The sequence below is a fragment of the Palaemon carinicauda genome, chromosome 21, assembly GCF_036898095.1.
Source record: "Palaemon carinicauda isolate YSFRI2023 chromosome 21, ASM3689809v2, whole genome shotgun sequence".
NCBI lineage: Eukaryota > Metazoa > Arthropoda > Malacostraca > Decapoda > Palaemonidae > Palaemon > Palaemon carinicauda.
Genome location: NC_090745.1, coordinates 13913447 through 13941251, shown reverse-complemented (window position 1 = coordinate 13941251; position 27805 = coordinate 13913447). Strand labels below are relative to the sequence as shown.

The 27805-nt window shown below is 36.8% G+C and overlaps 1 long non-coding RNA gene across 4 annotated transcripts in view; it reads right to left on the bottom strand.

Annotated features, from left to right (window-relative positions):
• The window catches only part of LOC137615179 (uncharacterized), a 441588-nt gene extending 414026 nt beyond the window's left edge, over positions 1-27562 (bottom strand). For 2 of the 4 annotated variants that reach the window (XR_011039184.1, XR_011039181.1), the window contains exons 1-3: positions 27456-27562; positions 12829-13054; positions 7908-7991 (exon numbers count right to left, since the gene is read on the bottom strand). This is a non-coding gene — a long non-coding RNA (uncharacterized lncRNA). Of the gene's footprint in view, positions 1-7907; positions 7992-12828; positions 13055-26028; positions 26050-27360 lie in introns of those variants that run through there. The other 2 variants (XR_011039182.1, XR_011039183.1) reach the window with 2 other exon arrangements.
• Between the last annotated feature and the right edge of the window lie 243 nt (positions 27563-27805).

The following is a 27805-nucleotide window of genomic DNA, read 5'->3' as shown; positions in this document are numbered from 1 at the left end:
AAAGATATCAAATAGACAAAAAAGATTTTATATTCCTAGAATACATACATTGCATATACATTCTTTATATATGATTATTATTATATACATATTCTAAAGAAAAAAACTATTAGATATTTGTGAAGAATTTTCTTCACTCTTCTTCTTTCAATCGTATTTTTAGCTCTCTTCTACTAATACTATAGGTACCACTTAAACGTCCTCTCCTACATTCAATTTTCTTTAACGAAACATAGGGAGGACTATTCTAAACTAAAACTTGTTGACAGTGGCGCACGCCATGCTCGTGACGTCACAGCGTAGATACGCACACAACCAAGGGCCTTAGTAACCCCGGCGTATGTTGGTTCTTTCCTTAACTACATGGGTCGAGATTAAATTCCTAAACTGAATTTTAATATAAATTCCAATACTGCTGAATTAATGCATCTTATATTTCTCAATACCAATTAAGGTTTGTTAATTTTAAGATGTATGCCCATCGCACCAGTCCATTGCTAATTAATCATTTTAACTATTAATCTTTAGCAAGCCAGAATAGGTAGGATTGTTGTATATATAAACTCCCTTAGAGCAGCAAGATTTCTCTAAAGTATTTAGTACAAAATCCTGCCTCCTCTGCACTCCTTGCATCAATACATTGCCCTGTCCTGAAGTCCCGATATGGCACCCCCAATGGATTACCGCGCGCATCATGACCGTCACTTGTTTGGGAAGGTGAAGCCAGGTGATCGCTCTAGACCTTAGTACTAGCCCATTATTCAGAAGCCGGCTTGGACGACTGACCTGCCTGGTCAGTGAACCCGTGCACCTCTGGCTCACCCCCCCCCCTTCCCAAAACTCGACTCACAAAAGATTGCTGCCGGTCGGAGAAATTGAGAAGAAGAGGACCCTGGTATAACATAGTTGCAGCCAAAGTGAGAATTTTTGGGGTGAGCCAGGCAAGAGTGCAACCAGGTCAACAGCCATCACGGGCATAGGACTGATCATCAAAGGAGTGCAGGTACTACTACAAATGGCCAGTTATTCTCCCATTTTTTAGCTTAGACTACTTTTAACTTGCTTAGAATAACTGGCTTTTACACTATTCAGACTGTGTGCGGTGGGATTGTGTGTATATATAATTTTCTTGGATATTAATTTCTGGTTTGAGACTAGCAGTCTTTGGGTCACGTGCCCGACCCCATTTTGATTTTTGATTATTGCAGACCACGTGTCTAACCCATCATTTTTATTATTTTGAATTGCTTTTAATTAGCATTCCTTTTATTATTCCATTTTTGTGTTGTTAAGATGTCCGTTTTCTTTAAATGTAAATTTGTGAATAAATCAATATTAGGTTATTTAAACCTCTCTCGTATTTTTGCTCCCTCATTTATTTTAATGTGTGAATTGAATAGTTGATCACGGGACAAAATACCCAATATTTAAAGAGTAAACCTAAGTCTATAGGTGGTAACAGCGAGGAACTTTGCATTAATATATTTGCTTCGAAGGTAAAGATCCTTATCTTTAAACTTTTAAAACTACTTTACATCACTGCTCCCATACTAACGTAAAATACCTGTCCAGCATCTCATTGGGGTAGCTGGGACGGAGTCGGAACAGAGCCTAAGAATGAGATGACTATAGACCTGACAAAGCTAGAGTAGGCCATAAATTACTTATATATTTCACGTGTGGAGTTCTCCGGCCTCTGGACAGTAAATTTCCCCCTTTTGTATTTAAGAGTGAAGGTTAGTAAATTGTGACAGTAAAGTATTAACAGGGCGTTTGTGCCCCCAGAGTAAGTGCTCATTATCCTCCCCTGATGAACTTTATGTAACTGTCATAAGGAGACTTTCCCGGACTAAGTTCCCACTCAGAACATAAAAAATTCTCCACAATATTTAAGTTAATTTTTCAGTTTTTTAATGATCTGATGAGCTTCTTCATCAATAGCATTTGAAACTACAGACTTTACTAATTTTAACAAACTGGGATGATCATGCAAGTTTAATTCATGAGATGAACACTTACTTGCTGCCATCCCCTCCTTTGCATGGAGCAATCCTAACAGACTCTCTCTTTTGAGGTGGTTTCTATGATCAGTTTTGATCAGTTTTAAGGTACTGAACAACCTTTCTACAGGAGCATTAGCAAAGGGGTTGAGATAGCATACATCCAATAACTTTACGAAGGTTCCCATACTTGAGATCACCTTGATAAGTTGTTTTGTCTAAACGTTCTTTCCAGAACTCAACATCTGATTGTTGAGCACGGGGTAAGGACTCTCATAGGGCTTGCTGCCTCCATTCACTATCAACACTTTGCAAATCAGCTACATCCTTCAAAAAACTAAAGGATTCATAGAGACCTCCCAGAGATGCAGGCTGACATTTAGAGGCATTTGAAGGAAGCAAAAACTCCAAATGATCATACCTAGGATGCATCACTTCAGAAAACCTCACCCTGATTTGCTCGACCAGTTCGATCAGAAAATTCAGACAAGTCATACGAACCTGCTTTACCCCTTCTGGTTTATCTTTCCATCATTCAGAAAGGGTTGCAGTGGCTGCTACACCTACATAAACATCAGTGATATTTAGTCTGTTTTTAGGGTCATTAATATCACTAATAAACGGATTGCCTTGCTTAACGATATCCATTCTTAAGAAGTCTACCACTACTTGCCTCAAAAGTTTCATTACTTCTGCTCTAAGCATATGAAGCAATGGAGCAGAACTCTGAAACAGAATATTAAAAGAATTGACTCTAGCAAGCTGGAAACTAATAAACTCCAGTTGAGCTTTATGATACGGATTATTCAAAACAGATAGGATGTTTTTTTAAGGTGTTTGAAGGATCTGTATTATCAAGAACCTTTTCAGAGAAATACAGCTGAAGAGCAGGCCACTGCTCCAGCACTTTGTTCACAGTTTTTTCCATTGAAAGCCATCGAGTCTGTGACTGACTCAATAGGTTATGTACGGGAACATCACAGAATTTCCGAAACTCCTCAAACTGATGCTTTTTATTGCTAGACCTACTAAAATGTGCATAAACATTTCGCAACATATCTTCCAGAGACAGACCTTTTCACACAAGCATAAGAAGCACAAAGATGAATCAGATGGCAGCTGATTAAAAAAACAAAACACATTCATTAGAGTAAAATTTAAAGAACATAATGTGTACATACTAAAAAACTAACACCACTCGACTTCAAAGTAGTGTTCCGAATCTCACGAACATAAGAAATATGTCAGGTATACAACCTATACAGGAGCTCCATATGATATTCTAAATACTTAGGAATGCATTCGACAAAATTCCTGTAGGTTGTCTTGCGATAAAAACTTAGCACTAAGTACACCACCTTCATGGATATCACGTTCCATATTGTTATCACTATTCAAGAATATCCCGTTCCTAAATTTGAGCTGGAAATAGCGTATAATATATGTGGAAAATTATGCATGACCAAAGAATCACTTTCATTTATGCACTATTGCTATGCTTTGTATGATTTCAATTAATGTTTAGAAAAATTGTACCTAAATTTCGTTCAATTAAAACCACTTAAATATGAAAAGCTTAGATACATACACTCAACTTATACAATACATAAGTCCCTCTATTATATCCCCAGTTAAAAAGACATCTTAATGGGTAAAAGAATATATATAACTATTCTTAAATATAAATATTCATAACCAGAATTAAGAGTGTCAGTCATCAAATGGGATTACATTTTCTTTCACACACTTGAGTCGATCCGTTTTCTTTACTATCATAGTCTTCCATTTTCTTTTAAACCACAGATGTTTTGGCTACTAGAGAGAATCCTAAAAATGGAAATTTATAAATAGGTTAAGCATCCTTCGACTACTGTACAAAATGATTTTACCGTAAATATATTTTTAATGTCTAATCTTCCGTGAATATTTGGTTTTTTGCTGTTCTCGACAAATTCTTATTTGTGCATAAGTAAAAATTATATTTGATACGTATGTAAAGCTCGCTTTCATAAAGAAAACAAATGGCTATTCATACCTGTCTTAACAATTACTTATTTAGGACATGATCCAATACCCATGGAGACAGGGAAGGACATTCAGCGTAGCAACTTTTTTTTTATTCATAGAAATCTTGATTCCAGTTGTATTAGGTCAGAGATTGAAGTTTAAATAAGTTAAGTACGAATCGCTTAGATTGACCCAATTAATTGCAAAATCAGTGACGCTGTTAACGGATTAAATTTCATGCATCACATGAGATCACTACACTTAATGGTCACAACCTTTATATTTTAATATCTCAAATGTGTCTTATCACTTTCAAACAAGAATAGTAACGTTACTTCAAGGTAGTATACACTTTGTCCTGCATCAAATTCGTTAATAAATTGTTTTAGGAGTTTTATGATTATTGAGGAAGAGAAAAATATATTTTTCCTGAAATGTTGTCCATTGCTAAAGCCGACGCTGCATTTTTCGTGGCATCAACTGTAATTTAAGACTGAACCTGTCCTGTTTCCTATTTAAAGTTATATTTACGATTATGGTAATAAGTGCTAGCTTTTTTAAAAAGAAAGATAAAAATAAGTATACATGGGTGAGAGTGGCAAATGGAAGGGTAGTAGAAAGGGCATTAATGGATTATGTGTTGATAACTAAAAGAATGTTTGGAAGATTGAAAGACGTGCACGTGTTTAGGGGTATGGCTAACGGCATGTCTGATCATTTTTTGGTGGAAGGAAAATTAGTTGTAGCAAAAGAGTGGGGGAATAGAGTAGGTGGATGTAAAAGGGAGCTAGTGAGGGTTGAAGAGCTAATAAAACCGGGGGTAAAAAGTAAATATCAGGAAAGGTTGAAAATGGCATATGACGAGGTGAGAGTAAGAGAAACTGGTAATTTAGAGGAGGAGTGGAAGTTAGCGAAAGAAAATTTTGTTGGGATTGCAAGTGATGTATGTGGCAAGAAGTTTGTTGGAGGCAGCATGAGGAAGGGCAGTGAATGGTGGAATGAAGGAGTGAAGGTAAAAGTGGAAGAGAAAAAGAGGGCTTTTGAAGAATGGCTGCAGAGTAATAGTATAGAGAAGTATGAAAAATATAGAGAGCAAAAGGTGGAAGTAAAGCGCAAGGTATGTGAGGCAAAGAGGGCAGCTGACCTGAGGTGGGGTCAGGGACTGGGTCAGTCATATGAAGAGAATAAGAAGAAGTTTTGGAAAGAAGTGAAGAGAGTAAGGAAGGCCGGCGCAAGAATTGAAGAGACAGTGAAAGATGGAAATGGAAGGTTGTTAAAAGGAGAGGAGGCAAGGAAAAGGTGGGCGGAATATTTTGAAAGTTTGCTGAATGTTGAGGATGATAGGGAGGCAGATATAATTGCTGTTCCAGGTGTTGAAGTGCCAGTGATGGGACATGAGAATGAGAGATTACAATAGAGGAAGTGAGGAGAGCACTAGATGAAACAAGAGTAGGAAAAGCATCTGGTATGGATGGTGTGAAAGCTGAGATGTTGAAGGAAGGGGGTGTGACTGTACTTGAATGGTTGGTGAGATTGTTTAATGTGTGTTTTGTGTTGTCAATGGTACCAGTAGATTGGGTCTGTGCATGTATTGTACCACTATATAAGGGTAAGGGGGTAAGGGAGATGTGCATGAGTGTTGTAATTCAAGAGGTATTAGTTTGTTGAGTGTAGTTGGAAAAGTGTATGGTAGAGTACTGATTAATAGGATTAAGGATAAAACAGAGAATGCAATCTTGGAAGTACAGGGTGGTTTTAGAAGAGGTAGGGGTTGTATGAATCAGATTTTTACAGTTATGTAGATATGCGAGAAATATTTAGCAAAAGGTAAAGTGGTGTATGTTGCGTTTATGGATCTGGAGAAAGCATATGATAGAGTTGATAGGGAAGCAATGTGGAATGTGATGAGGTTATATGGAGTTGGTGGAAGGTTGTTGCAAGCGGTGAAAAGTTTCTACAAAGGTAGTAAAGCATGTGTTAGAATAGGAAATGAAGTGAGCGATTGGTTTCCAGTGAGAGTGGGGCTGAGACAGGGATGTGTGATGTCGCCGTGGTTGTTTAACTTGTATGTTGATGGAGTGGTGAGAGAGGTGAATGCTCAAGTGCTTGGACGAGGATTAAAACTGGTAGACGAAAATGATCATGAATGGGAGGTAAATCAGTTGTTGTTTGCGGATGATACTGTACTGGTAGCAGACACAGAAGAGAAGCTTGACCGACTAGTGACAGAATTTGGAAGGGTGTGTGAGAGAAGGAAGTTGAGAGTTAATGTGGGTAAGAGTAAGGTTATGAGATGTACGAGAAGGGAAGGTGGTGCAAAGTTGAATGTCATGTTGAATGGAGAGTTACTTGAGGAGGTGGATCAGTTTAAGTACTTGGGGTCTGTTGCAGCAAATGGTGGAGTGGAAGCAGATGTACGTCAGAGAGTGAATGAAGGTTGCAAAGTGTTGGGGGCAGTTAAGGGAGTAGTAAGAAATAGAGGGTTGGGCATAAATGTAAAGAGAGTTCTATATGAGAAAGTGATTGTACCAACTGTGATGTATGGATCGGAGTTGTGGGGAATGAAAGTGATGGAGAGACAGAAATTGAATGTGTTTGAGATGAAGTGTCTAAGGAGTATGGCTGGTGTATCTCAAGTAGATAGGGTTAGGAACGAAGTGGTGAGGGTGAGAACGGGTGTAAGAAATGAGTTAGCGGCTAGAGTGGATATGAATGTGTTGAGGTGGTTTGGCCATGTTGAGAGAATGGAAAATGGCTGTCTGCTAAAGAAGGTGATGAATGCAAGAGTTGATGGGAGAAGTACAAGAGGAAGGCCAAGGTTTGGGTGGATGGATGGTGTGAAGAAAGCTCTGGGTGATAGGAGGATAGATGTGAGAGAGGCAAGAGAGCGTGCTAGAAATAGGAATGAATGGCGAGCGATTGTGACGCAGTTCCGGTAGGCCCTGCTGCTTCCTCCGGTGCCTTAGATGACCGCGGAGGTAGCAGCAGTAGGGGACTCAGCAGTATGAAGCTTCATCTGTGGTGGAAATGTGGGAGGTTGGGCTGTGGCACCCTAGCAGTACCAGCTGAACTCGGCTGAGTTCCTGGTTAGGCTGGAGGAACGTAGAGAGTAGAAGTCCCCTTTTTTGTTTTGTTTCTTGTTGTTGTCGGCTACCCCCCAAAATTGGGGGAAGTGCCTTTGGTATATGTATGTATGTACGTTCGTCCTTTTCAATGAACTGATCCTCGGACTACACTGATAGATAATCCAGTTCTACCTTGCTCAATTTACTCTCGATATTTTAATTCTAATACATTTGCCTTTAAATGTAGACTTTAGTATTTATTCCTTCGGCGTTCCTTACTATTTTTTTCAATTAAAATTTCAACAGCCACCAAAATGGACTATGAATATCGCAAATTTACTCAAAATATGAAAAGCAATATATTTTGTTCGAAACTGGGAAGCTGTACAGTTTTCAGGGGTGTTTATCATAAACAATGTCTTGCGAATAAAATGCATCTGCATGCATATTGAGATTTAATGATTAAATACTATATTTAATAAACATACATAGTCAGTTTGCGATCCCTCCAGATCTCTAGATTACTTACGATTTCATTTCGAAAAAAAAAAAATTCATAAAACGTCGTGGTTGATAGAAATAAGTCTGAGGATCTAGACCGTTTCGTTGAGGTCCTTCACCAAAATGAAATAAAACTTGCATCTTTGAAGTTCTTTTGGAAAAACAATTTAAATAACGAACTCCACTTTAAACAAAATTTTTAGAATCTTCCAATGTTGTAAACTCAAAATTTTATACTGCATAGTTCGAGATAAAACCTTGTAAAAAGACCTTTGCGATATATACAGTACAAAAGGAAGGTAGTTTAAACTATGTAAAGAACACATTTATTTACCTTTCACTTTGAGGTTTTCCCGTTAGTTCTCTAATACTTTCCCCATCTTCTTGCAACAATTGTCATGCATGACTCCGTTAACACCTGCAAATAACAACAGGCTGATTAATTCACTTTTAAAGCTTTCATCAGAATTACAAGTCAAAATGTACAAGTTTTTATATAGTTTATACATGAAATATCCGTTTTAATGTTGTTAATGTTTTTAAAATATTTTATTTCAATTGTTCATTACTTATATCGTTAATTTATTTCCTTATTTCTTTCCTCACTAGGCTATTTTTTCCCTGTTGGAGTCCTTGGGCTTATAACATCTTGCTTTTCCATCTAGGATTGTAGGTTAGCTAATAACAATAACACATAATATAATAATAATAATAATAATAATAATAATAATAATAATATGCTTTATCGTTTACGGTGGTTAATTTTCCTTTGCAAAACCATCTCTACTAGTACATTTCATTTGAAATTACTAACATTGTTTTTCTCATAAATCGTAATTTTTATATATAAAACAAGATAAATCTTATTAATATAGTTTCTTCAGTTTGATTATTTCTTTTTTTAATCCTAACCAGGCTGGGCATAAGTAAAAGCCTGGACCATTGCACTCCAGGTGCCACAACATTATATTGTGCACTATTTTTAGTGTGTTTACCTCATGGCGGCCTCTTAACTGTATCTTATATATGACATTGGAATCTGTCTCGCTCTCAAATTAGACACCCAATTTTACGGTGCTTATCACAGCCTTCAAGAGATTTACTACCGAAACCCAATGCCACTCCTAGAACGAGAAATGGATACGAACATCAGAAATCGATACAAAGTTTCTTATAAATGTTATGATTGAATGTATTACGATATACAAATCATTTAAGCTTTAAGCATTTTTTTTCTATTTTTTTGCGGTCCATTAATTGAAATCCAGACTATGTTAGTAATGCTGATGATTCCATACTCGCCATAATGGTTGAATCAAATTTATATGATAGCCCTTTACTAATTCAAAATCTGACCGAGCAAATTATGAGGTAATATACAAGACTTGTGTCTACTTGTAGCTACAGTACAGTAGTTATCACCAACAACCCTGGTGCTACTGCCAACACCGGTGATCCTTGATTTGGACATTCTGGTAATGCACTACTCTCTCTTTAGCAACTTGCCGAACGAGCAGTTCCTCGTGCCTTTTTTTACGTATAATTAAAACCTTCAAACTGACTGCCATGAGATTTTTTGCAATCTATTCTAAACTGATCAAATGAACAAGGCTTGCAAGCCTCTTCTTACAATGTTTAGTCAAAATAATTGATATGAAAATTCTTTTTGTCTAACTGCTTCAAAGGGTATGGTTTAATGACTAGAAATACCCATTTCGAACAACAGGAGGCTTATGTTTGGAGAAGAAAGATCTGATTTTACATGGAATAATGTTACGTAACAAAAAACCTGTGTCTCGAGTTTAATGGTGCAGCTGAAAAGGATTACGACAATACTGTGAACGTATTTTTGTTCGTGGTCTACCAATTTTCGTGGTGTTCGAAAATTTTTATATACGGTCAGATTTAGGTATTGAACTTTGACACATTCGATTTGTCTTGGTGACCTACATAATCTAAACCATTGTGGATTACTAATTATTTTTATTTGCTATTGTGAATGTTTTATTTTGATGTGCACTATTATTTTTTTTCTTTTGTAGGTTTAGTCATTTACAGAGATTACTAGTTTATTTTTTTAAATTTTTTTCTATATATTGAATTTTTTCATATATTTTCTGAATAAAAATAAAATTAAAATCATTGTTTTTTAACGACATGTTTGAAAGTTATATGCCTGTTATCTCGTCTCTATTTAAAGGCTGTTAATTACCACTGAGTAACAACAAACGATTTTGAGTAATGTCTTAGCTTGGAATGCTATATTAGAAGAACTTGGGTAGTTCTGTAATTTTCTTTTTTTGGCGGCGACATTATAACCATTTGTAGTGATAAGTAATCCCTTCATTAGTGTCAATTATGAAAATTTTTAATAAATGAATAAAAGCCATGCATTGCAAAAGAACACTATCATAATTGGGGTTCAACTAATAACCAAAAAGGTAAAAGTTCCAAAACGGAAATCCACGAATTTATGAATCCACGAACCATCATTTTTTTTTTTTTTTTTTTTATAAAACAACGAAATTTGGCACCCACGAACAAAAATACGTTCACAGTACTGTACACAAAACACCTTCTCCTAAAAGTCACAAAGTAAATGGTGGGCTACTTTCAAATATACACATTCTCGTATAGGAACAACAATGTCTTCTTTGTTTATACAGAGTTAACAGGAAATTCATGAAAATAACACACATTATGCTTCACTTTTTGTTTTCCCAAAGCTAAGCTAACAATACAAAAAGTATGAAACTTAAAGAAAAAAAAATTTATCAGCTACTATGATATCTATAGTATTTAGAAGGAGCGCATGTAGCCGTCATCAAAATACTTCAATAGCAAAAAAAAACCCTAAATTAATTCTAAATAATGACACTTTGCAAACAAGGTTTTGAGGCAGATCCCATCCAAATACTAATAAAATAGATCCATTTCAAAGAATTGTATATTGAAAACAAGGCTTTAAACCAGATCCTATCCAAGTAATTTAAAGATTTAAAGGCCGCTCATGAATGACAGAGGCAAGGGACAGTGACATTGCCTTATCAAGTAGGACAATGCCCTGGAGACTGACAATATAATTATACATTCATATGATCACCGCTTAAGCTCCCTCTCCACCCAAGCTAGGACCAGGGAAATGGCTGCTGATGACTCGGCAGATAGACCTATAGGCTGGCCCAAACCCCTCATCCTTGGCTCACAAGAACGGTGAGATTGCAGAGACCAAAGGAAGTAACGAGTTTGAGCGGGACTAACCCCAGTCTGGTGATCATCAGTCAGGGACGTTACCGCATCGGCCACCACAACCGTAATGTCAACAATCTTCCAAAAATGGGGCAATGACCAGGCGAATGTTTAATACGAAGAAAAGTGTATCCTCCAAGTCTGCAACACAAAAACTAAGCTTAATTCAGCCAATGTTCGCTGGCGATAGTTTCCTGGGATGGTAGCCTAACGATGTACAACCATCGCTCAGTCACTAAAGCTGTCTGGAAATCTGGGTTATACATTATTTCACGTCTATCTTATGAAAACAATTTTTTGCCTATACATGAGGATTAAAACTGGTAGGCGAGAATGACCATGAATGGGAGGTAAATCAGTTGTTGTTTGCGGATGATACTGTACTGGTAGCAGACACAGAAGAGAAGCTTGACCGACTAGTGACAGAATTTGGAAAGGTGTGTGAGCGAAGGAAGTTGAGAGTTAATGTGGGTAAGAGTAAGGTTATGAGATGTACGAGAAGGGAAGGTGGTGCAAGGTTGAATGTCATGTTGAATGGAGAGTTACTTGAGGAGGTGGATCAGTTTAAGTACTTGGGGTCTATTGTTGCAGCAAATGGTGGAGTGGAAGCAGATGTACGTCAGAGAGTGAATGATGGTTGCAAAGTGTTGGGGGCAGTTAAGGGAGTAGTAAAAAATAGAGGGTTGGGCATGAATGTAAAGAGAGTTCTATATGAGAACGTGATTGTACCAACTGTGATGTATGGATCGGAGTTGTGGGGAATGAAAGTGATGGAGAGACAGAAATTGAATGTGTTTGAGATGAAGTGTCTAAGGAGTATGGCTGGTGTATCTCGAGGAGATAGGGTTAGGAACGAAGTGGTGAGGGTGAGAACGGGTGTAAGAAATGAGTTAGCGGCTAGAGTGGATATGAATGTGTTGAGGTGGTTTGGCCATGTTGAGAGAATGGAAAATGGTTGTCAGCTAAAGAAGGTGATGAATGCAAGAGTTGATGGGAGAAGTACAAGAGGAAGGCCAAGGTTTGGGTGGATGGATGGTGTGAAGAAAGCTCTGGATGATAGGAGGATAGATGTGAGAGAGGCAAGAGAGCGTGCTAGAAATAGGAATGAATGGCGAGCGATTGTGACGCAGTTCCAGTAGGCCCTGCTGCTTCCTCCGGTGCCTTAGATGACCGCGGAGGTAGCAGCAGTAGGGGAGTCGGCATTATGAAGCTTCATCTGTGGTGGAAATGTGGGAGGTTGGGCTGTGGCACCCTAGCAGTACTAGCTGAACTCGGTTGAGTCCCTGATTAGGCTGAAGGAACATAGAGAGTAGAGGTCCCCTTTTTGTTTTGTTTCATTGTTGGTGTCGGCTACCCCCCAAAATTGGGGGAAGTGCCTTGGTATATGGATGGATGGACATGTGTTTATATATTCACCTTGCTTCATGTTACCATGTAAATTGCAACCATCTTAGTATGATTGGTATTTTTTAATAGCAAAGCTCTTTTTGTTATTTGTATCCATCCAAGCCCAGATAAAAATGCAAGAAATGCTTAAGACAATAAATTCAATTACAAACCAGAAGAAAAACAACAGCAAGAAGACCCAAAATTATGTTCTATAAATAAATATTAAAATGGCAAGAATACAAACCTAGAATAAATTTTGGGGTCTCGACACAAATTATCAACTTTGCTTCGTACATAACCAAAATATCTAACTTCCAAGTCATAATAATTGTATTTGCTGCCAAGTTGTCTTGATATTTTTTTTAATTGCATCTTAGAACGGCGATTCTGTAGTGTTCAATTAATGCAAAATGTTATTTGTAGGTAGTAAAGTTCATTGGAGTTCACCCTTATAGTCTTAATTACTGAAAGAATGTAAACATTGAAATTACAGGTCGAATATTTCGAAACTTCATGGTGTGCAATAGCAATGTTTCTGGGGGATATAATGAGCGTGGTAAATTATAATCGTCAAAGCTTCTCTGTAAGTAGATTCATATAATTAGTTAACCCGGTACCTTGTTTGTAGTCGATGAAAATGTAGTTTTTCTAATAAATCCCGTGTGTCAAGAGTAGTCCCTCTGCTCTGGATAAGTTCCTTCAGTCAGTAACAACACACAGAAAATGGATGTAAGCAAGCCTCGATTTGCTATTACTGTAGTTAGGGTTATCAGTAAAAGTCATCTCGGTCAAAATCAAGCATCTTGACGTCCTTTTTTTTCACAGCAGTGGATCTGGAGACACCTAAAAAAAAGGTAATCTGTTTACCTTAGTGGAATCGGTTAAGCTATCAATTTTTGTTTGCAGGCAATTTTAAAGATTTGACAAAATTTAGAAGCACAAGGAGTATATCGACTCAATTTACTGTCTTAGCAAAGAAAAGTACCGTAAAACCCATCTGGAGTTCAACTACACAATTAGTGCATTTAGGATAAATTTTTTACCGTTCTCTTTATGCAATGTCATGTGGTTTAACACCATCACTTGAACCATTTTGCAAGGGATCATGACTTTGAAAACAATTCAATTATCAAAATCAGTTTTATTTGGGTACCAATAAATACTATTTTACGTAAGACTACAACCTAACCTACTGACTCCTCCACAATTATTCAATTATCTATTTTCACACATTTCCTTTCTATTTTCAGGAACAGACATAGTGCGAGATAAGCTTACTTAATTTAGTCCATATGGAAGATGTTTAGTTACTTTATAATTCAATTTTTGAGCAAGTGTGTCACTGTTCAGCAAAGTCATTAAACCATCCTCCTCCTACATTATATGAATCTAATTTATAGACCTTAATATGCATGCACAATTCATCGTTATATAACAAACTAATATATATCATAACTGGAGTAACAAAACCATCGAGGCAATACACTTTTCAATGAATAAGTTATTTCATCGATATAATTTGCAGACAATCAGAAAACTTTCACACACTAATCTACATATGCCACACCACTCTTAAGATAACAGACCTTTGTTAAAAGCTTAAGTGCACAAGCAACTTGTGCACTTTCCCTTTGATTAGTAAGGAAACCTTTAAGCCACAGAATCACGATGTTAAGACAGGGAAAGTGAAGCCTAGGCTTCTTAATTTTTCATATCAAGGACTAAATTTATGCTTGCTTTGGCACGTCATTCAACTAAAACAACTGAATTAAACTATGGACATTCTAGGTATAAATTTCCTTTATTAAGATTCTTTAAAATTTCATACCCAATAAGTTATAACATTGTACTGGTATAATACAAACATTTTATGGTTTTTCAAAATTGATTCAGTTTTCTTCTCAAAGGATTTAATGACAAACTAAGTCGGTTGAACCCAGCGGTGAAGAACTGGCCACCGATTGTTTATTATATTATACTTACTAAAATTACTAGTTCACCTTTTCCTTCCCTTCAGTAGATATGCTATCACACCTTTATAATTTACAGAAGTATAAGAGAGAGAGAGAGAGAGAGAGAGAGAGAGAGAGAGAGAGAGAGAGAGAGAGAGAGTGGGGGGGGGGGAAAGAGTGCTCAGAGTACGAAGCCTGTCCAGGATCAATCAAGATAAACAACATAAGTTATGCCACACCATGTATTTACTATCAAGAAAGTTACACGATAGCAATGAATTTAAGTCGAAATGGATTGTAAAAATTAAAAATAATCTGGACAAGTGTGGTCCATCTAATATCTGGAACAGCCCATTTGCATTTAATAGTAATTGGGTTAGGAAATGTGTTGATCTCAGAAGGTACAGAGTAATCTACTGTAGATCATGTAACCATGAAAAATGTTAAGCACTGTTTCAGAAAATCTACAATTAACTCTCAAAGACAAATAGCTGATATTCTGCTGACATTATATATAACAATTCTGCTATGTACTGTTATTTTTTCTTATTATTTGAAAAGCAATTCCCGGAAAGGAATGGTAACCTACACTAGTAAGGAATTCATAATTCGCAAGTTAATTAATTTCCTCATTTAACATGCAACATAAACTTAAGCACATTATATCTACGCAATATGTTAAATATTCTGTGAGGAAGACGATATGTTAGAAATTAGTTCTTCGTCATTGCCGGAAGGGCGTTCACACACGACCCGTTTTCTTTCCGACAGGCTGGCCGTCGGTTAACCGGCGTCTAGCTTTCTTACGTGTATTCAAATGCAACTGTTCACACGACCCGTTAGGCAGACGGTTTGGCGGACGTTAGCCATCCGTCGCAACCAACGGGTGGATGATGTTTTGTGTGAATGAGGACCTGTATCGTACCCGTTCGTTTTGTGGCCTACAATCCCGACTTTTCCTCATAGTATAGAGTCATAGAAATTAGTTATTTTGTTGTTTACACCATGTATGAGAGGTTAATTGAATCTTTTCAAGGGTATGAGGAGATGTTTGACATGGCAAACAAGATGTATAGAAATAATTTACATAAATAAAAGATGTGGAAAATGACTGGAGAGGCATTAAATAAAATAGGTGAATTTATCATAATTCTAATATTCTTGGCTGTGCATAAAGTATAATGAAGTTCCATAACTTATTTTATCAACACAGTTATCAATCAACATCTTATAGTGTCAAAATTATCGTAATTTACTCGGTGTTCACGTGACAGATTCTAAATATACAATGAAAACCGCGCGCTGGTAAACGGAAACGGAATGCCTCGTGTGAATGTACAACATTTTGACGGAGGTTAGCCACCACCCAGCCTGTCGGAAAGAAAACGGGTCGTGTGAATCGGCCTTCGCGTCAATCCGTCGTCGTGGTTTTTTTTCTCCCTCCCAAAGTTCCGCCTTTTTTCGTGCCATTGCGTCGCTGGCGGATACGGTAATCTCAATTAATCTAATTTACGTGAAAAATATATATATATACAGTATATATATATATATATATATATATATATATATATATATATATATATATATATATATATATATATATATATATATTAGAAAATTAAAAAATATAAATATTTGACAAGAAATGTAAACACACTGCCATTGCCACAAAATTAGTCAAACATCTTACCATGTGTGCTTGACAGCCCTCAACTCAACTCCGTGGATAACAGCCATTATTTTCATTCCTTTTTGTGTCTAGAACAGCATTTCGTACCATTTTAAATATTACGCGATATAGTCTTTACATTGAAACAAACTTAAGAAATATGCCGCATAGCATCCTGCTTTTTCAACTTGGATTGTAGTTTAGCTAGTAATAATAGTAATCGAAATATATTAGGAGTTACTTCAAGCCTTGGATAATATTGTTTAAAATTTGAATATCGACATGTGCATAAATAAAGGCCTAATTGAAAATATTTTCTCAATTTTTTGTTACAAATCAAGTATCTTATAGAATAGAAAAACATAAGAATCACGTATTAATGGGGCAAAAATATTGTCTACTTCCTCGATAAATATGAAATCATTTTTTTTTGGGGGGGGAGGAGGGATATTCGAGTTACGAGGAAACTTATTCGTTTAAGTGGTTTATACGACGTTATTTGAATTTAATATAAGAATACCTATAATCAAACATGTTAAACGTATACTTCCAGAAAAAAAATATCTTTCGACAAGAGTAACTCTTGATATATCAACATTAGTCAAGGTTAATTAGAAACAGCCCAACTGCCAATATTAAGCTCTTCAAATAGCGTATCAAAAGAATCATAAACGTAAAGAATCATTCCGTATAGTTTTCAGTTGTCCAGTAAATTTTTCCACAGAAAATTCTACCACAGTACATCCTAGCGAAGGTAAATTCCACCACGGAAAATGCTACCAGAATAATTTCCATTAAAAGCGCTTCCGTAACATTCTCAATTAACAATGGAATATTTCTTGATGGTAAATATCGCCCGCGACTTACATGGGTAAGAGTGGCAAATGGAAGAGTAGTAGAAAGGGCATTAATGGATTATGTGTTGATAACTAAAAGAAAGTTTGGAAGATTGAAAGACTTGCACGTGTTTAGGGGTATGGCTAACGGTATGTCTGATCATTTTTTGGTGGAATGAAAATTAGTTGTAGCAAAAGAGTGGGGGAATAGAGTAGGTGGATGTAAAAGGGAGCTAGTTAGGGTTGAAGAGCTAATAAAACCGGGGGTAAAAAGTAAATATAAGGAAAGGTTGAAAATAGCATATGACGAGGTGAGAGTAAGAGAAACTGGTAATTTAGAGGAGGAGTGGAAGTTAGCAAAAGAAAATTTTGTTGGGATTGCATGTGATGTATGTGGCAAGAAGGTTGTTGGAGGCAGCATGAGGAAGGGCAGTGAATGGTGGAATGAAGGAGTGAAGGTAAAAGTGGAAGAGAAAAAGAGGGCTTTTGAAGAATGGCTGCAGAGTAATAGTATAGAGAAGTATGAAAAATATAGAGAGAAAAAGGTGGAAGTAAAGCGCAAGGTACGTGAGGCAAAGAGGGCAGCTGACCTGAGGTGGGGTCAGGGACGGGTCAGTCATATGAAGAGAATAAGAAGTAGTTTTGGAAAGAAGTGAAGAGAGTAAGGAAGGCTGGCGCAAGAATTGAAGAGACAGTGAAAGAAGGAAATGGAAGGTTGTTAAAAGGAGAGGAGGCAAGGAAAAGGTGGGCGGAATATTTTGAAAGTTTGCTGAATGTTGAGGATAATAGGGAGGCAGATATAATTGCTGTTCCAGGTGTTGAGGTGCCAGTGATGGGAGATGAGAATGAGAGAGAGATTACAATAGAGGAAGTGAGGAGAGCACTAGATGAAACGAGAGTAGGAAAAGCATCTGGTATGTATGGTGTGAAAGCTGAGATGTTGAAGGAAGGGGGTGTGACTGTACTTGAATGGTTGGTGAGATTGTTTAATATGTGTTTTGTGTTGTCAATGGTACCAGTAGATTGGGTTTGTGCGTGTATTGTACCACTATATAAGGGTAAGGGAGATGTGCATGAGTTGTAATTCAAGAGGTATTAGTTTGTTGAGTGTAGTTGGAAAAGTGTATGGTAGAGTAATGATTAATAGGATTAAGGATAAAACAGAGAATGCAATTTTGGAAGTACAGGGTGGTTTTAGAAGAGGTAGGGGTTGTATGAATCAGATTTTTACAGTTAGGCAGATATGCGAGAAATATTTAGCAAAAGGTAAGGAGGTGTATGTTGCGTTTATGGATCTGGAGAAAGCGTATGATGAGTTGATAGGGAAGCAATGTGGAATGTGATGAGGTTATATGGAGTTGGTGGAAGGTTGTTGCAAGCAGTGAAAAGTTTCTACAAAGGTAGTAAAGCATGTGTTAGAATAGGAAATTAAGTGAGCGATTGGTTTCCGGTGAGTGTGGGGCTGAGACAGGGATGTGTGATGTCGCCGTGGTTGTTTAACTTGTATGTTGATGGAGTGGTGAGAGAGGTGACTGCTCGAGTGCTTGGACGAGGATTAAAACTGGTATACGAAAATGATCATGAATGGGAGGTAAATCAGTTGTTGTTTGCGGATGATACTGTACTGGTAGCAGACACAGAAGAGAAGGTTGACCGACTAGTGACAGAATTTGGAAGGGTGTGTGAGAGAAGGAAGTAGAGAGTTAATGTGGGTAAAAGTAAGGTTATGAGATGTACGAGAAGGGAAGGTGATGCAAGGTTGAATGTCATGTTGAATGGAGAGTTACTTGAGGAGGTGGATCAGTTTAAGTACTTGGGGTCTGTTGTTGCATCAAATGGTGGAGTGGAAGCAGATGTACGTCAGAGAGTGAATGAAGGATGCAAAGTGTTGGGGGCAGTTAAGGGAGTAGTAAAAAATAGAGGGTTGGGCATGAATGTAAAGAGAGTTCTATATGAGAAAGTGATTGTACCAACTGTGATGTATGGATCGGAGTTGTAGGGAATGAAAGTGATGGAGAGAGAAATTGAATGTGTTTGAGATGAAGTGTCTAAGTAGTATGGCTGGTGTATCTCGAGTAGATAGGGTTAGGAACGAAGTGGTGAGGGTGAGAACGGGTGTAAGAAATGAGTTAGCGGCTAGAGTGGATATGAATGTGTTGAGGTGGTTTGGCCATGTTGAGAGAATGGAAAATGGCTGTCTGCTAAAGAAGGTGATGAATGCAAGAGTTGATGGGAGAAGTACAAGAGGAAGGCCAAGGTTTGGGTGGATGGATGGTGTGAAGAAAGCTCTGGGTGATAGGAGGATAGATGTGAGAGAGGCAAGAGAGCGTGCTAGAAATAGGAATGAATGGCGAGCGATTGTGACGCAGTTCCGGTAGGCCCTGCTGCTTCCTCCGGTGCCTTAGATGACCGCGGAGGTAGCAGCAGTAGGGGATTCAGCATTATGAAGCTTCATCTGTGGTGGAATTGTGGGAGGTTAGGCTGGAGGAACGTAGAGAGTAGTCCCCTTTTTGTTTTGTTTCTTGTTGATGTCGGCTACCCCCCAAAATTGGGGGAAGTGCCTTGGTATATGGGGACTTCATTGTTTGGACACCCAAATAAGCGGCACAACCAATTTTGCGGTTTATTACAGAACAGGTTTGCTCAATTGTAAACGCCAAAATGAACACTGAGTGAATAGTCAATTCGGTTGTTTGTTAGAGAATAGGTGTATGCCCTTGCTACATACATCATAGAATTTAGCTGGCACTTTTACTTTTCTATTCAATTAAACTTTGAAACCCTAAATCGAGCCAAAATTCTTCCTATCATAATAGAACAAACAAAAGCTATTGATGCAAAGAATTATATTTATGTAAAATAAGCAGATAACAGCAGCAAAACTAAACAATGGCATTATGAACATTTTTCTACAGGTTGACGAGCTAAACTACATACTATTTTGAACTGCAGTGGACCTGATATTCTATTAACTGGATGCCATAACCAATTGGGAAACAGTACATACGTTAATGCCATTTAACGGCAGTTTTTCAGTAATAAATAATTCAGCAATGTGAACGGGCACAGTACAGGAAGCATTAGCTACTGCTGTGCAAAATCTCATTGACTAAGCACAGTCGGAAATTATTCCCGGACTTTCACTTAACATACGTAAGTAACTGGAGAGAGCGTGCTTTAGCCATTAAAGAGCTTCCAACTTGTAGTTCGGGGTTTGAAATTCCTTCTTCACTTGAAAAAGGGTCAAAGTCGGCAACAAACCTGGAATAAATGTGGCCAGGTATTTACCGTTTTAAAAACGGATATATTGACGCCAAGGAGTAATGTTGCCAAGGAGTAATGTTACCAAGACGTTAAAGATACTATCAAAGCAGGGTAAAACTGCGGTCGCCTGTATTTCACTGATATACGGCTGAGAATAATATATTTTTACGGAGAATTTCCGATTAGAATTTCTTGGCTCCTGAAATGGGCAGCAACAATTACAGAGCCGACGCAAAGCTTTATTGACAGACCAAATTAGAACACCCAAATGTCACCCACATCTGAAGTCACCTGGGGGATAAGACATGCCATCACAAAACTCCATTCCGGGGACAAGCTCCGGACAATCTACCTGAACTGAACAAAACTGAAGGTTTGAAGAGGAAGGAGAGTTCAAGTTCAGAAAGTTTGCTGCAGACAAACAGCAATTAAAGGCCCACTTGTCATTATTTTTGTTTTTGTAGAAAAAAGAAAAAAAAATCTATAGAATCGATGGGTATATATCTAACCACACTAGGAATAAATTGTGCTAATTAATCAGTCCCGGAAGATATTTAATCAACAGACATAGCGAACTGAAAATTTAAAAAGTTTGTTAGTATTGGACCTTTGGCTCAATTTCACTATTTCCATATTTAAAAACATCGTATTATTAAAAACTGAAGCTTAAAAATCTTTGCACTTGTCAAAAAGGAACACTAAAAATCTATATTGATAACCTATCCCGGTACATTTTCCTTTTTTTTTTTTTTTTTTTACATAAATTAGGCCTAATTAACAAATCGCCTCGACAGCAGAGTTTAAAGAAAAATTTTGTTTAGAGTTAACAACCAGTACTAGTTACTTTGAAAAAACTTCATATCTAGTATAAGTTAATTCATAAAACTTCATAAACCGTGCCTATTTCTTTGAAAGAAAGTATGCGATGTTTTTTAAGAGTCCGCAAACAGCGCAGCTTTTCAAAACCGTTCAAGATCTAACTACCGATAATGAACCTTTTCTGTTTTAGCTCCGATTATATTTCCTTGGGAAATTCAGGCAATTTCTCGCTCTAGTAATGGTTTAATAAAAAAAAGTACAAAACTAGCAAAACATGGAGTAAGTAAAATAAAGATTTATTGCCCGTCTAATATAAAAGATGAAAAAATCGAAAATAAGTATTATTAAAGGACTAAGTTTCACCGGCCTTGTTATGGTCGTTTCTGAAAAAAAAAAAAAATCCTTCACACCCTATTATGTAAAAATTAAAGACCTTCTGTTTCATATGGGCTGCCATATTTGGTCGGACAAAGTAATCACCAATGACCTAGTATATCATCATCATCATCATCATCTAGTATATGCCAGTTTTGATTGTAGTGTATAGAATGTACCGTCAATAATAAGGGAACTCAGTTAAATGCCCAAATAGATTTACATTTGGACGAACATTTTACGGGTTCGTTGTAAATTTACGACAATACGGATTCAAAATTTCACCGAAAGCCTACAAAGTCTAAGAGAATCTATTTGTATTGTTTGTTGACCTACCAGAATTGAACTACTCCGGAATTCGGAAAATTTCAGCTACAAATGATCGATTAAGCGATCAAAAGAATATCCTTTGATGCTGTAAACTAATATCACCTCTGATATGCGTTTGCATAGGAAAAAGCAGACATAATTTAATTAGTGCAGTCAGAGGTGATTTACATAAATTAATTTAAAGCTGGAAACTCGATGCAACTAAAGCAAATGCCTAAGTTTGGAACTTAAGGGTAATTAAAATGATAAAATTTAAATAAGTACCTGGAATACAGAAAGTACAACAATTCGATATTAGCAACTTATGATTGAAGAAAGCAAGGTCTAAACTTGTAACATTTAAACCTTGGACAAAAAAGTACCCAAATCCCGTTACCATCGAGTATAGGATTTTACTTGCTATGGAATTAGGTGTTCAAAATCAAATGAAGACTTCTATGAAAAACCTTCAGAAAATTTTGGTAGACATCTTATCATAACCCATTTTCACAGTTACGACTGATTACAAAACCCTTATTCCTCAAAGTTGAAATTTCGAGGGTAAAAAAAGAACTCTTTTGTTCGTAATGAAATTTGAAAGAACAAAGTCAGGCATTTGGAACGTAATGGCCTTATCATCTCCATGTCCGGGGGGGGGGGGGGGGTAGTTTACCTATGGGCGAAGTAGGAAGACCAGCCACATTATACGTAAGAACTTATTTTATATTTGGAGGCAGGAGCAGAGCAGAGAGAGAGAGAGAGAGAGAGAGAGAGAGAGAGAGAGAGAGAGAGAGAGAGAGAGAGAGAGAGAGAGAGAGAGAGCCCTAAGAGTTTTCGTATGTCAACCAAAAGTTAGGCAAAAATTCTAGCTGTCTGTACATTGCTCTCTATTAAATTCGTAATGGGAGCATTCGCCTCGACAAATTATCATCACCGCCCATTTGTCAAGACAAATAGGTCGTCTGTTTGGCAGTTTGTTTTGATTATATGGTTTGCCTATATAGAGTTTGGTAATTTTTTCTTAGTGATTAAAGTGTGTTTTGAGGTAGTTTGCATTGTTTTATAAAAAAAATCCAGATTAGTTTCACTTAATTCTATTCGCCCTCACGTTTAAAGGTTTAAAGGCTTTTAATGAATGGCAAAAGCAAGAGTGAGACAATTGCTAGCTGGTCAATACAGAGCTCCAGCTCCTTTCCACCAAAGCTAAGACCAGGGAGGGCCAGGCAACGGTTGTTGATGACTCAGCAGGTAGACCTATAAGTTTCCCCAAAATCCCCCATCCTTAGCTCTTAAGGATGGTTAGGTTATAGACATCTAGTAACTATTGACCTTGAGCAAGACACCCTAGTAACTATCGACCTTGAGCAAGACACCCTAGCAACTGGCGACCTTGAGCAAGATACCCTAGCAACTAGCGACCTTGAGCAAGACACCCTAGTAACTAGCGACCTTGAGCGAGAGACTTAATCCCAGTCCGGGGATCGCCAGGCAGTTACGTTGACGCCAGCACAGGCTTGCCACATTAGCCATCAGGTCTTCAAAATGGAAACAGATCCAAATAAACGCACAAGTAAAAATATCTACAACGATGGATTCATATTTTTTTTGATAAGATCTCCAAAAAAGATTCAAGTATCAAAAATTGGAGCCGTGAACAAATGGTACAATGTAACGGACGGATCCGCACAGAGAATGAACACAATGCAACCGATGTAAAATACATTCGTCTGTTCAAACTTCTTTACCAACACTAAGAAGCATTAAGAAAATACCGTACTTGATTTATTCCAATTCCATATAGTGTACGAACATAATACATTTTTTTTGGTGATAATGATAAACGACGCAATCGTATAATCCTATTTAGAAGGGGATCCTGAATTTGTTTAGAATAATTGTACGTTCAGTATATACCATATATTCTCTCAGGTGTATTGTATTTTCGCAAAAATCTTTGGGGTTCATCCAATCCTGTAAGTATTTTACCAAATAAGCAACGCGCACTTTATGCAGTAATCATTAAATCCTTTGTATCCTATCTACGAATATAGTGTATTCATTGTGATTTGGAGCACACAGCCATTGGTGCTAAGAGCGAATGTTTTCCAAACAAAAAGTTTGTGCTATGCGAGAATGTTTTCCTAGTCTAAAGTATTTTTTGGTCACAAAAGAAAGCGCAGACATAGTTGCAGTTAGAGCTGCTTGCCAATACAGTTAATATATGTTACAGCTGAAAGCGGGGTACCATATGGGGTTGGGGGTGCTCATCCCCAATCAAGCTAAAACGAGAGAAGACGACTAAAGAAAAATGTTCTTGAATACGACGGTTTAAAACACTTTAGAATATCTTAGGAGGAATTGCGTACAAGTATATGAACAAAAGTTTTCAATTTTGATAAATTAGATTTCTTTTCTTTTTTCGATTTTTATGTTTAAACTAATAAAATATTTCCCATATTGAAATATACTAAAAGGAATTCTTAATTTTCATAAAGATTATTTGAATCCATGTAAGCCAACAAAATGTTAGTTTTACCTTTTTATCAATCTGCAACGTGTAATATAACTACTGATAAAAGAAAATGAAAAAGTAGAAAGAACAGCTTGGAGGGAAACGCACTGCACATGCTATACAGAAGGGCCTCAACTTACAAACATTCGACTTACAAACATTGATACAAACCCACATCCAACTGAAAATAAAGATAAGATAAAGAAATAATATAATGATAATGTTGTATCATTTAATACAGAAAGCAAAACGACATTTGTAATAACCTGATATCTATTTCATATGAAACCCGGCTATTTTTTGACTTGGCAGCTGGAAATGATAGGCAAAAGCCTAGGCATGGGATTCATGTTAGGCCTATCCTAGGCCAAAACTTGAACAAAATTAAACTTTAACAGCTTCTTGGAACCAATTAAGTTTAAGTCGAGGCCATTCTGTATTCACATTTCTGGTGACGAATAGTCTTAGACAGCCAAATGATCCAAGTGGCTAAACGCGGCTGTCGAATTGAGTCACAGACCCAATAATTGTCCCAATGGTCGCACGAGGATCAAAACAAAAGAGACGCATATGCAATGTAAAACCTTAAGCTAATTCGTTTTAAGAAACTATTGGTCATGGATTCAAGTCATGGACAATGACCTATGACCTCCCGTCATTATTAGCTTTGATAGGTCAGTGAAAGGAACCACGAATTACTGGAATCCCCTTGAAAATTACCTTAATCCCCTACAATATCACTGCAAACCCTTAGAAATCGATAAATTATGTTTTTATTAGTTTACATTTAGTAAATTAATTGAATAAAATGTGTATTTTAAAGCATTTTTCTATATACCCTTTACACAATACATAAAAGGGTACAAAACCTACCAAACCCACCTAACCTAACAGTTCCCAGGTCACAGCCCCTAGCCGGGGGCAAGCCCCCTGACCTCCTTCCCAGGTCACAACCCCTAAGCAAGGTTCTACCTGAAAATATATAAAGAAATATAAATGATAAAAACAGAAAATTACCTATTTTAATAAAACCATATCGATTTCTAAAGGTTTGCAGTGATATTGTAGGGGATTTCGATAATTTTCGAGGGGATTTCAGTCTTTACCCGAGGATTCCAGTTAATCCGGAAGATTCCAGTAATTCAAGGTACCGGTCAGTGAATATTAAGGAGAGAATGGATAGGTCTGTGCATAATTATGTAGAAAACAATGTAAATGAATTATCATTAATCAGCAATAACTTTATAACAAACTAAGCTCTTGGCAAAACCTATTGAATGCAAAATAAAATCACAAACCACTACATCAATCCCAGTATGCGTTTACAAAATCGCAGGATTCAAATTAAATACCTTATGAACATTGATACGATTATCAAAATTATTCATTAATGTAAATGACATTAGTATTTAACATAAGTAATTCACCTGTTGAGGACGCATGTATATAGTATGACTAACGCTTAAATCATTTCCGAACATTTTGCTCTTTATACTTCATTGATTACATGCATTAAAAGTCAGTTAAATTTATCATAAATCAATATTTAATTGCTTTGGGAACTGAGCATATTTCATAAATGATGAGGTTTCAATAATCAAATTATCTGAATAATAAATGTTAGTTCACGTTATGAATGAGAATACTATGCCTGTCAAGTTCACAATTTCTACTTGTTCTATGCACAATTCTTTGTGAAATTTTCTGCAACCAATTCAAGTTGACTATCGGATATGATAAAATAGAAAATGTTTGGGTAAATTTGCAGAAGTGCGGTCGTCTAAAATCAACAATTCCCTGCATTTGTAACAATTTCTAACTACATATACTGTATATGCCCCGCAAATAAGAGCAGAGACTATATCGTTATTAACGTTCAAAACACCAGAACCTTTGTACGGTTTTTGCTATGACTGCCCCACCACTTGCTTCGGCTGGCCGTTGGAGCCTTTGTAGAACGGTACTTGAGACAGTTTGGAAAAAAATTTCCCCACCTATTTTCTCTGGAGTCATTCGTAGAAAACTCTTCACCCACACACGTTTGTTTACGGTTGTTTTTTACAGAATTAATTTTTACTCACTCAGGTTATTGCTCCACCGTGGCCACCTTCGCTTGCAATTACATGTGTTCTCCACGATCCTCTGCTCTGGCGAGCACTACATTGTGCCACGTGGATTTGCGCTTAAAACAGCTATTTTAAAACGATATCTACCGGGAAATTCAGAATTTGCGTCTTCAACATGAGACAGCCCACAGAAGCACTTAAAACTAAATTGTGGGGGTATGGAGACTGATGCGAATATAACTGTAGATCAGGTATGAAAGCGTAAGAAGAGAGACGTACAATGGCAAGTAACGTTTATCCAAGTTAACCATTTTAATTCCCCCCTTGCTAGTAACCCTAGAGTTACTTATAGCATTACGTCAAACATTTTTTGGGGGAAAAGAATGCGTCGTTTGACACCATCCTTACTTTTACGGACCATAAGAAACAACGTCAAGACAGTACATAGGTACATTTGAAACACCCAGGCGTTACCGGAAGAAATTTGCTTAGATACTTAATTAGCAGATTCTGGGCAAAACTATGAAGTATCCAATTCATGATTTTATTTGTGGAATAAATAGATATAATAATTGTTGTTCATTCTCAACTTTATATGCACTCAACTTACTCCAGGTTGTAAATTGATCATTTCCAAAGTTCGATCAGACTTACTTTCTTTTAGAGTACGTAATCTTAATACATAGAATACTACTTAGGATACTAAACAGTCGAACAGTTAGAAAGTCACGATAAAGCCTATTGTAGTAGAATTGACCCTAATGAATATAACTAAATACAAAATAGACAGCAGCAGTAGCCTACATATTCTAGCAAATAACAGGAACAACGAAATATAATCATCTCAAAAGACGAAATATATATATATACCTTATTACTGACTTTTCACAGCTATTCACACGAGTCAGGGCATGATTGCGCTGAAGTATTGAACTTTGAAATTTGATCTTGAAACCTACAGTAGCATTTATTACTGATAAAAAGTGAAAAATTATAAACATATGTAACTAGAACTTGTCCCAATCAACAAGGCTTATAGGTAAACTACCTATTACAAATTAAATCTAGGACACCGTAATCTGATCGGTGCAATGAGCCATCTTAAGCCGAAGCATAGCACAAAGTAAAATTATACTTGGTAAGCGAGTTGCATGACGGAGGAATCAGTAACAGCAGAATATTGAAAATTTACAAATCTAAAATTACTGAGCTAAAACACGTAAATTTTAATATTAAATACCATTATTTAGATTACAGATCTAACAAATGGTCCAAGTTTTTTCCCTCGCTTACGACTGAATCTCGGCGCAAATTATAAATATGATTAAAATAGCTCAATCAACTTACGAACATGGGAATCATTCGATTGAAATATTTCAATAAATTTACGTACACATACACAGGAAGGATTCCAAAACCCTGAAAAATATAACACAACATACCTGTTATTCAGACGGAAGAGCAAAGGGTCCGATCAGGGCGCCAGAGTGGGAGGTGGGCGGTTCCTTAAACAATCAAGGACAGAAGAGGAAAGAGGAGTGAAGTGTCCATTATTTCAGCGTTGTTGATCCTTGGGTGTAAATTCATAGCGCCATCTACGTTAGATTTTCGTGGTCAATGTCCGAAATTTTAATTTTACCTAAAATTTGCTATTTGCAATTTGCAAAATAAGAATCTGCTACTACGAATTTTAGTACTATTAATAGTTATAGAAATTGGCATTTTTAATTCCAGAATAAAATCATATCTCAAAAAGTGACAGGTTTTACTTAAAGGACATTTATTGATTGAT